The sequence below is a fragment of the Tamandua tetradactyla genome, chromosome 1, assembly GCF_023851605.1.
Source record: "Tamandua tetradactyla isolate mTamTet1 chromosome 1, mTamTet1.pri, whole genome shotgun sequence".
Classification (NCBI taxonomy): Eukaryota; Metazoa; Chordata; class Mammalia; order Pilosa; family Myrmecophagidae; genus Tamandua; species Tamandua tetradactyla.
This window is the reverse complement of record NC_135327.1, coordinates 172,870,852-172,884,370: the sequence shown is the minus strand read 5'-3', so window position 1 is coordinate 172,884,370 and position 13,519 is coordinate 172,870,852. Positions and strand designations below refer to the sequence as shown.

Sequence of the window (13,519 nt, the reverse complement as noted above, 5' to 3'; positions counted from 1 at the left end):
CACTTCATTTATCATTTTGTAACATTTTTTATTATGAAAAATAACATACATACAAAAAAGCAATAAATTTCCAAGTACATTTTAGCAAGTAGTTATACTACAGATTTTAAAGTTTGGTATGGGTTACAGTTCCATGAGTTTTCATTTTTTCTTCTAGTTGCTCCAAGACGCTGGAGACCAAAAGAAATACGATAATATAGATTCAGTAGTCATATTCATTTGTTAAATCCTATCTTCTTTATTATACTTTCTTCTCTTTTTTCTTTTTTTATGAAAAAAACATATATACAAAAAAGCAATAAATTTCAGAGTACATTGCAACAATTAGTTTGTAGAACAGATTTCAGAGTTTGATATGGGCTACAATTCTACAATTTTAGGTTTTTACTTCTAACTGCTCTAAGGTACTGGAGACTAAAAGAAGTATCAGTATTCTGATTGAGCACTCATACTCATTTGTTAAACCCAGTCTTCTCTGTATAACTCCACCATCACCTTTGATCGTTCTCTCACTCTTTAGGGGTATTTGGGCTATGACCATTCTAGCTTTTTCATGTTGGAGGGGGCTGTCTAATAATATGGGGTAGGGAAAGGGAACTAGCTGATGTTCTAGAGAGGCTTGCCCTTGAGGTTTCAGGGCTTATCTGGTCCAGGAACTCATCTGGAGGTTGTAAGTTTCTGGAAAGTTACCCTAGTGCATGAAACCTTTGTAGAATCTTATATATTGCTCTAGGTGTTCTTTAGGATTGGCTGGAATGGTTTTATTTGGGTTTTGGTAAGTTATGATAGATAACAATGTCTAACTGAAGAATGCATAAGAGTGACCTCCAGAGTAACCTCTCAATACTGATGCTTTATTAGTTATACTTTTTCTTCCCCTTTTGGTCAGGATGGAATTGTTGATCCCATGGTGCCAGGGCCAGACTTATCCTTGAGAGTCCTTTCCCATGTCGCAGGTGAGACCTTCACCCCTGAATGTCATGTCCCTCTAGTATATTTTTGATTTGAGTTGCAGCATCTTTAATCTCTGTGTTATCTGCTGTTTTTCTATTTTTTCTTTCAAATTCCTTTTTATGCTCTTCTAGTGTCTTTTTGACCTCCTTTATGTCATTAGTCATCCGACTGATTTTATTTTGTGTAGTTACTTGATCATCTTTGATTAGTTGTTCAAAGTCTGTGTCTTCTCCAGTGTTTTCATTTGGTAGTTAGGCTGGGCTATGTTTGTCTGCATCATGATGTTTAGTAATCTTCTATTGTCTTTGAGGCATGTAAATATCTTGATAGGATTACTTTGAAGTTGATTTCCTTCAGTAGACCAAATCTTTGTATTTGTGGGATGGATGTAGATCAGGATATGGGGTACAACAGTGCAGTGATGGGTTGCAGCGCAGATATAGGCATGGGTCAGGGACAATAGGCTAGTGCCTGTGAACCTAGGATGTGGGGTGTGGTGTTGTGGAGGTATGATGTGGGGGCACGGGGGTAAGGTGTAGCTTAGGCAGACCTTCGAGTGCAGGAGCGGGGCACGGTGTGGGGGACACAGAGGTAGGATGCAGTTGGAGGCTGATGGGGTGCTGAGTGAATGCACAGGAGCTGGTGTACAGGCAGGACGTAGGTGGATACATGGAGCATGGGGGTCAGTGGTATCACAGTGTGGGGTAGATGGCAGAGAGGTTGGACCACAGGGAGGGCAGGGTGTGGGTGTGTCTTTGCTCAGGTAGAGGGGTTCAGGGGACCTGGGATGCATATGTGCAAGTGTGTAGGAGCAGGGCACAGTTTGTGGGGGTTACAGAATGTGGGTTAGGTATAGGTGATGTCAGGTGGGTGCGACCCTAGTGCAGCTGTGCAGGTGCGGGTGTGTGTGTATGGGAGATTTGGGGCAGGGGTACATGTGTGTGCAGGGGGTGCTGTGTAGCACAGATGCACATGTGAACACCTGCCAGATGTGGGAGCAGGGGCTTGTGCTAGGGGTGGGGGGTGGGGCAAGTGTATATGTGGGGGTCAGGGGGTTGGGGTGCATGGGCCAAGAGGTTGGTGCATGGCTTCCAGCAGGGAGGATGGGGCTGTGAGTGTGAAGGGGTCTGGGGGGTGGGGCCCTGGTGTGTGTATGTGCAGAGCTCAGGGGCAGCAGGTTGGGGTTGCACCTGCTTGGGCTCAAGGTGGGTGTAGTCCAGATGCTCAGGTCAGCACTTGTCCTGAGCTGGAGGGCATGACTTGCGTGCATGCATGCGCATGCAGGTATCTGGGAGGTCCTTACACTGATGTACACATGCACGGGGTGGGGGTGCAGTTGGGGCAGGGGAGGTGGGCATGAAGGTGAGCGCCCTGGGCCTGGATGTGCCAGGGACTGCTTGTTGGGGGCAGGAAAGGAGAGGTATGGGTTGAGGGGCTAGGCCTGGTACATGGGTCTCTGAAGGGGCGGGAGGGGAAGGGTGGATTGGGGTGTGAGTATGGGGTGGAGGTGTGCGGTCAGGGTGGTACTGAGTCTGGGCAGGAGTGCTTGGAGTGCAATGGGGGAGGGAGCTAGTGATGGGATTCAGGTCCATGGGATATGGGGGGAGCCTGGGGGTGGGGGTGGTGCGCATGAGGGTAGTGTCAAGGAACACAGCTTGGCTTACTTCCTTGTCCCTATCTCCCTGTCCATGCACTCCTGAGGGCTCCAGGCCTCCATTTGGAAATGGGTGCGCTGGGCTTTTAGCACTAGCAGGATAGTCTCTCTTGTTTATCATTTTTACATCTCATTTTCCTTTTTTTATTGTGTTGACTAGAACTTCTACTAAATTATTGAAAATGAGTGAGGATTATAGGCATCTTTTCTTATTTGCATCTTATTTGCATGGTTCCATATAAGTCTTAACATTTAGGAAGGCAAGTTGCCTAACTTTGTTTTCTTCTTCCAATTTGTCAAGTGTTTTCATATACTTTTTTTTCTTGTTAATTTCAGGATCAGCTTAAGTTCCTTGAAAGACCTTGTAGGAATTTAGGATCATATTGAATCTATCGATTAATTTAGGAATATTTACTAAGCCTTCTATCCACAAGCATGGTTTATTTCTCTATTTATTCAGGACTGTAGTTTTCTCCATATAAAGCCCTTGAAGATTTTTTGTTTTGACTTTTGAAGGGAATAATTTTAGTATTTAGCCATTAAGTATGATTTTGTTGTATGTTTTCGATGAAGTTAAGGAAGTTCTTCCTACCCTTGATATGCTAGCTTTAAAGAAATTTGTATAAGATGTGTACAGGGTTAGTGAAATTATTTCTCCTTCTCTAAGAACAAATTTGATTTTGGATTAACTTTTTACTCAGTTTCCCTGAAACCTGTAGAAATGTAAAGTCATCCATGTTACTAGGCAGGTTGCTTGTTTATGGCGAAAATGACTTCTACTTGGTATATGTATCTGGACTGGGGAGAACTTTACATCAACTCTAAATTCTTGGTGAGAAGTTGAGTTTTTCCTGACTTTTCAGAAATGGGCAAGTCATTTGTGGGAACTCTGGAAGTTATTGCTGAGACCATTATAAGAGACATTGGTTTCTATTTGGGACATGAGGCTTCTAAGCCAGTGTACTCTTTTTTTACCCACCCTTTTGATTTTCATTGCACTTTGCACTTGAGCGGTAATCTGGATGCTGAAGAGAATAGCTCCTGGATGGCCATATGGAATGTTGTGAGGACTCCTGCCACTGAAGAGAAACACCTGAAACTATTTTGCTGGCGTGTGTACTTTCTGGAGTAAATTATTGCTGTGTGTGGCCTTTGGCAATTGGGTAGCTTACCAGGTGCTATTAGTAGTCTCTCATGGGCAATTCACAGCAAATCCAAATAAAATACAAAAATTAATTGTTTACTGAGACTGATCTAAATTTATAATTCTCATCTATAACTTTCAATTTCTAATTTTTACCTCTTGGAATGTACATAATCTCATTGCCTATAAATATGTATTGTTTATTTGAACTCATAAAATACATGTATGCAATGTACGATCTTTATTTTTTAATGTGTAGAGTTCCATATATCTGTTTGACAACCCGCAAAAGGATCTGCTACTAAAAAGAAATTTGATAACAAATGTTTTGGACCTGTGCTATCCAATGTGGCAGATATTAGCTATTTTAATATGACTTTTAAAATTAAATGTAATTAAACACTTTGTTTCCTAATTGCACTAGCCATATTTTACATGCTCAGTAGCCACATGTGGCTCGTGGCTGCCATTTTGGACAGTGTAGATACAGAGCATTTTTACTATCACAGAAAGTTCCATTGGGCAGACTTTCTAAATTTTAATTTTTTATTATCCAAATTATCAAAGAGCTTTATATTTTTACTAAATATATTTTATAAGAAACTTCTGAATGAACCAATCATTATATCTACCAGAGACATTGTTGAAGACTCCAGTATACTGTTTATATAATGATCTGCTAGAGAAGTATTTCTCGGATTGATGTACCAGGCAAAATTATATTTCTTCTGAGACATTTCTTTCCATCGTAGTCAGTATGAGTTTTGTAGTTTTCCCTTTTTTGTCACCAGAGAATTTTAGACCAAATCTATCTGTCCTATGAAATTTGCTTATTATTCTATGTATTTTATTACATTAGTTTTGTGTATGTGTGTGTGTGTGTCTGACTTGTTTCACTCAATGTGATACCTTCCAGGTTCATCCATGTTGCTTTGCATGTATTGGAACTTCATTCCTTTTTATAATAGAATAATATTGCATTGTATGTATATAGATACTATTTTAAATTTTATCCATTCATCTGCTGGTGAATGTTTGGGTTGCTTTTACCTTTTGGCTATTTATTGCCAAGATGACATTGGTGAATAAATATCTATGCGAGTCCCTGCTTTAAGTTCTTATGGGTAAATACCAAGAAGTGGGATTAATAGTTTGTACAGTAATTCTATGCTCAACTTTCTGAGGAACCACCAAACTGATTTTCACAGTGGCTGCACCATTTTACAATGCCACCAACAATGTATAAGGGTTCCAGTATTTCTGTATCCTTGCTAACTTATTTTATGTGCGTGTGTGTATTTTTAAATAATAACAATCCTAGTGGATGTGAAGTGTTCTCATTGTGGTTTTGATTTACATTTCCCTGATGACCAATGATGTTGAGTATCTTTTATGTGTTTATTGGCCATTTGTATATCTTCTTTGGAGAAATGTCTTACTGAAGTAGTCTGTAAAAATTTCAGGCTTTTAACTTTGCTAAGAAAATTCAGCCAGTAGTGTATTTTTTTTTTTTTAATTTTCAACATTTATATTTTCTCCATGGAAAAATAACACTTGTACTTTTCTCTTTTTTTCCATTTTATTCTGAAACTTATAAGCAGGTGAATATTATATACATTTTACAGCTTTTCATGCTTCTGAGAACACTTAAAAGCTACTTACACACTTCAGGCCAAAAGGCAAAGTAACTTCATAAAAAATAAAACCAACCTCATCTAAGAGAAGTTGAAGGATTAAGTGCTCTCACATATCAGCATGAGCAGATTTGGGCAATGTATTTGATTTTAAGCTTTCTGGTTTCTGAAGTGGGAACAAGAAGCATAGAATTTATATGGTTTTCATTTACTGACAAGCAAAAGCAGAACTAAACATTTCCTGGAACTAAACTTGGGTAGAAATTTATTACATGAATCTTTGTTTAAAGAACCTAATGAAAAATATCTTCAATCACCAATCAATTGGATTATATAGAAGATCCAGGAGTGCAGTTTGTGTGGATGAAGTTCTCTAGAAGATAGAAAACCTAATGAGTCTAAAGAAGATAACTATTTATGAGGTGAATGTAATGCCAGGCACAGGGTTCAGGGGTGTGAAAAAGAATTCTGAGAGCATAAAATCCAGGGCTTTTGTTCTTTTGAAACCATATAAAAAGGGTTCTAGAAAATAATCACTGTTAACAGGACTGCTATGCTTTTTTCTCTAAAATCGGTGTTTTTTTTTTTTTTTGGTCTAGATACAGATTTTATTCAGTTCCTCTTCACGTCCTCTAACACATGCCTACAGTGGGGATATTTTTTATGATTAATGTGAAGTTTTTAAATGTTGAAGCTAACATTTTCTGTGCAGTTTTCAGGGCTAGGCTTATATATTTTCTCATACAGAACTGAAGTCCAGTTCACTTCCAAATGAAGGACAACAATAGAACCTTTATTTTTTTTAAGAAATTTGTGCTCATTAATATGCCTTCATAAAGTAATTAGAGCCTTCAGAACTTACAGAGTATGGAAGAAACAATTTTTGTGTGAAATATTTGAGGGACACATATGTGCTGGTTTAAAAGGATGTATGTCCCCTAGAAAAGCCATGTTTTAACCAAAATCCCATTTCATAAAGGTAGAATAATCCCTATTCAATACTATATGTTTGAAACTGTAATCAGATCATCTCCCTGGATGATGTGATTTAGTCAAGAGTGGTTGTTAAACTGGATTAGGTGATGACATGTCTCCACCCATTTGGGTGGATTTTGATTGGTTCATTGGAGTCCTATAAAAGAGGAAACGTTTTGTAGAAGAGGAGATTCGGAGAGAGCAGAGAATGCTGCAGCACCACGAAGCAGAGCATCCACGAGCCAGCGACCTTTGGAAATGAAGAAGGAAAATGCCTCCCGGGGAGATTCATAAAACTGGAAGCCAGGAGAGAAAGCTAGCAGATGACACTGTGTTGGCCATGTGCCCTTCCAGCTGAGAAAGAAGCTGTGTTCACCATTGCTTTCTCACTTGAGAGAGAAACCCTGAACATCATCAACCTTTTTGAACCAAGGTATCTTTCCCTGGATGCCTTTGATTGGACATATCTATAGATTTGTTTTAATTGGGAAATTTTCTAGGCCTTAGAACTGTAAATTAGAAGCTTATTAAATTCCCCTTTTTAAAAGCCATTCTGTTTCTGTTATATTGCGTTCTGGCAGCTAGCAAACTAGAACAACATATAACAAACTATCCATCTTTTCTCTAAAGACCTAAACTGAAGTTTCTTTTAAGAGTTCTTGTATCCCATAGGCTTGCTAGGGTGAGTTAACTGAAAAAGTTTGAAAACCTCTTAGCATGTTCTGTAGATTTAAGATTGATCTTTACGTTTACCATATATAACAGTTCTAAGATAGGTTGTTATTTAAGTTGCTCCTTCTGATAAAAACTGCTAGTAATTTAATCTGTTTCTTAAGACTGAGTCACGCCTAGTCAGCATGTAAGAATATGTGCTACTAGAAGTTTAGGGAGGCATGTTGGATGGTTTTGCAGTATGGTTATATCATACCTACTGTTTAAGTTTGAAAGCTGCTGGAATGCAATATACTTGAATATGGATTTTCAAAAGGGGAATTTATTGGTTGAAGGTTGCAGTTCTAAGCCTGTAAGAATGTCCAAATTAAGGCAAGGCTATGAAAATGTCCAATTTAAGGCATCCAGGGAAAGATACCTTGGTTCAGGAAGGCCCACAACCTGATGTTCCAGAGTTTCTCTTTGAGCTGGAAAGGAAGATAGAAATTGTTCTTTCTGACTGATGAAGACATCAGTTCTTTCTTTAAGGCCTTCAGCTGATTGGATGAGAAGCCTCTCATTACTGAAGGCAGTCTGCTTTGGTGAATTCTGTAGGGCAGGCTGAAAGTCGGAATCTCTGATGAAGGTTTCAGTGAATTTTCCAGGAGAACCTTGCCAGCTGAAGGAGAGATAGAAATTGTTCTTTCTGACTGATGAAGACATCAGTTCTTTCTTTAAGGCCTTCAGCCGATTGGATGAGAATCCTCTCATTACTGAAGGCAATCTGCTTTGTTGATTGTAATCATCCATGGATACAATCGACTAACTAATGATTTAAATCTATGAAATACCCTCACAATAACGATCAGACCAGGATTTGTTTGACCAAACAACTGTATGTCATAACTGGCCAAGTTAACACATGACCTTAACCATTACACCCATTGTTAACTTGGCACCCAAATAGAGCTTCTTAAACCATACTTAATTTATAAATAAAAAGTACAATAGTGGTACTTCAGCTTAACGTAATTTAGACTGTCCTACATTAATAACTGGAGATGCACTAACCCTTCCCCCAGAGTAGGACTTGTCTTTGGGTAACATTAACCCTTAAATTTAAAATCCTGTAACCGAAATACCCATAATGGAAAGGCAATATAACATATCAAAAGGGGATAAGGAAAAAAACAAAGATATTTGCCTTATGTATCTATACAAATATTCATAACAGAGCAAGAAAGAAACAATCTTAACAACTATAGTCCTTGTTTCTATAACTGGTCATTTGGGTGTGGCTTGTATTTATAAATACCTACTTCCACTACCCATTCCATGTTCCCTTTACTCTCAGCAAGCACTTCAGTTGGTCTTGATGATTTGCTGGGTGAGGTGACCCAAACCTTGAATTCAGTAATCTGAGAGAAGAATATGTCTTTTTTGGGTCCAGATAGTAGACTGTGGTGGATTGAATTGTGCACCGCAGCTTGGACAAGTTTTTGGTGTTGGTTCACCTTCTGGTGGGTATGAATCCATGATAAATAGGATCTCTTGAAGATGTTACTTCAGTTAATGTGTGACACAATTAAATTAGGTTCAACATTAATGCAGTCACTCCAGTCCTTTATAAGTAGTAGAGTAAAAGTCAAATGGAGAGAGAAGCTACAGAGAGGAACCAGAAGCCGGAAGTCAACGGAACCTGGAAGAGACAGGAAAAGATGCTGCCATATGCATTGCCATGTGACAGAAAAACCATGGAACCCCAAAATTGCCGATCAGCCAGAAGATACTGAGTCCAGGAGAAAGCAAGCCTTCTAAGCCTCTGAAACCAAGAGCCAATAAATTCCTGTTGTTGAAACCAACCCATTATATAGTACTTATTTGAGCAGCTGGGTAACTAAAACATAAGGATTAAATATAATAGTGTGGGTGAAATGCCTAGCAGATATTAGGTACTCAGTAAATGTTTAGTTGTTTATCTTCTCATATGTTATTGATGAGAGCCATAAACTTAAAACAGTTTCATTGAGATATGTTCACATACCGTACAATCCTCATCCAAGCTTTACAATCAGTGGCTTTTAGTATAATCACAGAGTTGTGCATTCATGTCCACAATCAATTTTAGAACATTTTCATTACTCCAAAAAGAAAAACTCCATACCCCTCAGCAGGCACCTTTTAATCACTCTATCCTTACCCAGTCCTGCATGACCACTAATCTAATTCTGTCTCTATATATTTATTTATATTTAAAGAAATACTAAAATATTATTGTTAACTATAGTCCATAATTTGCATTAGGTGTATTTTCCCCCATATGCCATCCTGTTATTAACACCTTGTAATAGTGGTGTGCATTTGTTATAATTCATGAAGGAATGTTCTTATATTTGTGCTATTCATCACAGACATTGTCTACCACAGGGTTCACTATGTTACAAATGTGAACACTTTTGTGTTCACTATGTTCAATCCTGTAGCTTTCCTTTTAGTAACATACACAACCAAAAACTACCCCCCTTACATCTACATTCGCAGACATAATTCAGTGCTGTTAATTATACTCACAGTAATGTGCTATCATCACCTTTAACCGTTTCCAAATATTTACATTCATTCTAAATAGAAATTCTGCACAAATCGAACATCTCTACCCCAATTCTCTCTCTTGATAACCTATATTCTAGATTCTAACTCTACGAGTTTGCTTATTATACTTACTTCATATTACTGAGATCACATAATATTTGTCCTTTTGTGTCTGGCTTATTTCACTCAATTTAATGTCCTCAAGGTTCACCCATGTTGTTGCATGCATCAGGTATAGCTGAATAATATTCTATCATATGTATAAACCACATTTTGTTTATCCATTCATAGGTTTGATGGACACTTGGGTTGCCTCCATCTCTTGGCAGTTGTGAATAATGCTGCAGTGAATATTGGCGTGCAAATGTCTGTTCACATCCCTGCTTTTTTGGATATATCTGTTCAGTTCTTCTGGATATATCTCCAGTAGTGGGGTGCTGGATCATATGGCAGTTCTATACTTAGCTTTCTGAGGGACTGTCAAACTGTCATCTATAGGGACTGCAACATTTTACTTTCCCACTGGCAATGAATGACTGTTTCTTTTTCTCTACATCTTCTCCAATGCTGGTAGCTTTCTCTTTTCTTTAATAGTGGCCATTCTAGTAAGGCCACTTACTAGATATCTCATTGTGGTTTTGATTTACATTTTCTTAACAGCTAGTGTTGTTGAGCATCTTTTCATGTGTTCTTTGGCCATTTGTACTTCCCCTTTGGAAAAATGTCTCATCAAGTCTTTAAAATTTTTTTAATTGAGTTGTTTGTCTTTCTATTGTTGAGTTGTAGGATTTCTTTATATATTTTGGATGTTAAACCCTTTTGAATACATGGTTTCTAGTTATTTTCTCCCATTGGGTAGGCTGCCTTTTCACTTTCTTGACCAAGCTGTTAGAAGCACTGACATTTTTTATTTTAATGAGGTCCCATTTATCTGTTTTTTCCTTGATGCTTGTGCGTTGGGCATGAAGCCTAAGAAATTATTGCCTACCACAAGATCTTGGAGATGCTTCCCTATATTTTCTTCTAGGAGTTTTGTGGTGCTGGTTTGAAGCCTAAGAGCCATTGTCTACCACAAGATCTTGAAGATGCTTCCATTCATTTTCTTCTAGGAGTTTTAGAGTTAGGTCTTTGATATATCTATTTTGAGCCAATTTATATATAAGGTATGAGATAGTGGTTCTCTTTCATTATTTTGGATATGGATATGCAGTTCTCTCAGTACCATTTGTTGAAGAGACTATTCTAGCTCAGTTGGGTGGACTTGACAGCCTCGTCAAGCATCAGTTGGCCTAGGATGTGAGGGTATATTTCTGAACACTCAATTCAGTTCTATTGGTCAGTATATGTATTTGTATGCTAGTACCATGCCACTTTGACCATTGTAGCTTTATAATATGCTTTAATGTCAGGAAGTGTCAGTCCTTCTTTCTCAAGTTGTTTTTGGCTATTTGGGGTCTCTTACTCTTTCAAATAAATTTGATGATTGGCTTTTTCAATTAAGCAAAGTAAGCTGTTTAAATTTTTATTGGAATTGCATTGAATCTGTGAATCAATTTGTGTAATATTGGCATCTTAATGATATTTGATGGTGTTTAGTCTTCCAGTCCATGAACATAGAATGTCCTTCCATTTATTTAGGTCCTCTTTGATTTTTCTTAGCAATATTTTGTCATTTTCTATGTATAGGTTCTTTATGTCCTTGGTGAAATTTATTCTAGATATTTGATTCTTTTAGTTGCTGTGATAAATGGAATTTTTTCTTGATTTCCTCCTCAGATTGCTCATTTCTAGGATACAGAAAGGCTGCTGATTTTTCTGTGTTGATATTGAATCCTGTCACTTTGCTGAAATTATTTATTAGCTCTGGTATCTTAGTTGGAGATTTTTCGAGACTTTATATAGGATCATGTCATCTGCAAATAGTGGAACTTTTAGTTCTTCCTTTCCAATTCAGATGCCTTTTCTTTCTTTTTCTTGCGTGACTGCTCTGATTAGAACTTCTAGCACAGTGTAGAATAAGAGAGGTGACAGTGGGCATCCTTGTCTTGTTCCATATCTCAACAGGAAAGGTTTCAGTCTTTCACCACTGAGTACAGTGTTAGCTGTGGGTTTTTCATATAAGCAGTTTATAATGTAGAGAAATTTTCTTTCTATTCCTGCCTTTTGAAGTGTTTTCATCAAGAAGAGATGTTGCATTTTGGCAGATGACTTTTCTGCATCATCGAGATAATTATGGGAGGAGGAGAGAACTGAAAACAGCAGGAAACAGCAGGTCTTGTCAACTCCTTTGAATTTTCCTATAAAATTGAAGCAGAGAAATGGGGTGGTAATCATGTGAATGTGGGGATAAGAGAGAGGTTTTTCTTTTTTTTTTTTTTTTTTGGTGGAAGAAAATATTGTTACATGCTATAGGAATGATCTTGTAGATAGGAAAAAATTGATGATGTAGTTGGATATAGGACTGTGAGGCATTTTGGTCATAGATAAGTTGACTGAAATGACCAGGCTGTTCTTTACACCCACCCTTCCTGCTCGGTTTTTAATTGATTCATTCAACAAATATTTATTGAAAGCTCACAACATGTCAAGAAATGAGCATGGTGTTGGGTAAAATATTCTGTGCACCCTCATGCAGTTTTTACAGTCCAGTGGAGGTAGGCTTTCCACAGACACGATTAATATTGTGCAGATAAATACAGATTATAGTGAGTACTAAGTAGGAAAAGTACTGAGTATTATGAGAGAAAATACCGTGATATAATTTAGATTGAGGGCATATAAAGCCCTCTCAAATTTTAAAGACGGTCAGGACTGGAAAGAAGAGTATTCCAGCATAGGGAGCAGCTCATACAGGTGGCCCTAGAGCAGAGGAGAACCTGGTGCTTTTGAGGATTTGAGACAAGGGAAGTGTGGCTGTATGATAGTGAGAGGAAGGAAATGATGAGGTAGAGAGGAGCCAGGTTGTTCAGGACTTTAAGAGCAATGGGAAACTGTTTTGAGGGGAACCCTAACTGTGCTGCAGTGTGGAATGTTGAATGGCTTGGGAGGAGACACAGTGGAAAAAGGAGCACCAGTGTAGAAGGATATTGCATCTCAAGTTCTATCTTGGCAGTGGAATTGACTGGTCTTAACAGGTGCTTGGATGTGGGAAATGGGAGAGAGGGAGGTGACAAGGACAATTACAAGATTTCCGGTCTCAGCAGCTGAGTGGATGACATTTCCTCCGACAAAATTATAACCCGAGAAAATGGGCAAGAAAAAAAAGAAAAGGATGGTGGGTTTTTCTTTCTGCTTTTGCTTGAGATTTGAAATTGTAAGATTTAGATGGAAGGGCAAATGAGAAATCAGGTTGGTAATGAACACAACAGGTCAGGTAAATTTGCACTGATTCTCACACTTCTTTATTCATTAGTCTTCACTATGCTCCTTGGGTGTCTCAGGCCAGTTTTATTACATGGGTCAAATACAAGACTCCAAATGTTCCATTTTCATCATCTAGTTCATTGAGTCAAAATAAAGCTTTTAGAAGTTCATCCAATACAAAATGAAACATGATATATATAGTATTGCAAATTTTATTGAAGATGAATTGTTTTTTGTGATAAGAATACAAATATGAATTAGGAGAACATAGCATTGTGGTCAAAGCAGTGTTGCAAACAGAATTCATAATTGTGTCCAAACAAGCTGCCATGTTCTATAAGTTGAAACAGAATATGTGTGAATAAAGCTTGCAAATAATGTATTTTTAGAGTTAAAATAACTAAAGTACAAATTTTTGTGAATATACAAAAAAATACTTCTGTATAGTTGTATGCGTTCTGCCTCTTAGCTGCCCATCATAAATCAGGTTTTAGAAATGCTTGAGCTTCTTTGTAAATCAGCCTAAGTCCTACAATGGTATTGAACTGTTTT

General features: G+C 37.9%; 1 protein-coding gene across 31 annotated transcripts in view; it reads left to right on the top strand.

The window, feature by feature from the left end:
• The window catches only part of LOC143660720 (uncharacterized), a 298,041-nt gene that overhangs the window by 49,594 nt on the left and 234,928 nt on the right, over positions 1–13,519 (top strand). For 11 of the 31 annotated variants that reach the window (XR_013164287.1, XR_013164392.1, XR_013164409.1 and 8 more), the window contains one exon: positions 1–13,519. This exon is cut by the window's left edge; it is cut by the window's right edge. The exons of the other annotated variants lie outside the window; for them this stretch is intronic. The gene's annotated coding sequence lies outside the window, so the exon portion shown is untranslated. 31 annotated transcript variants of the gene reach the window in all.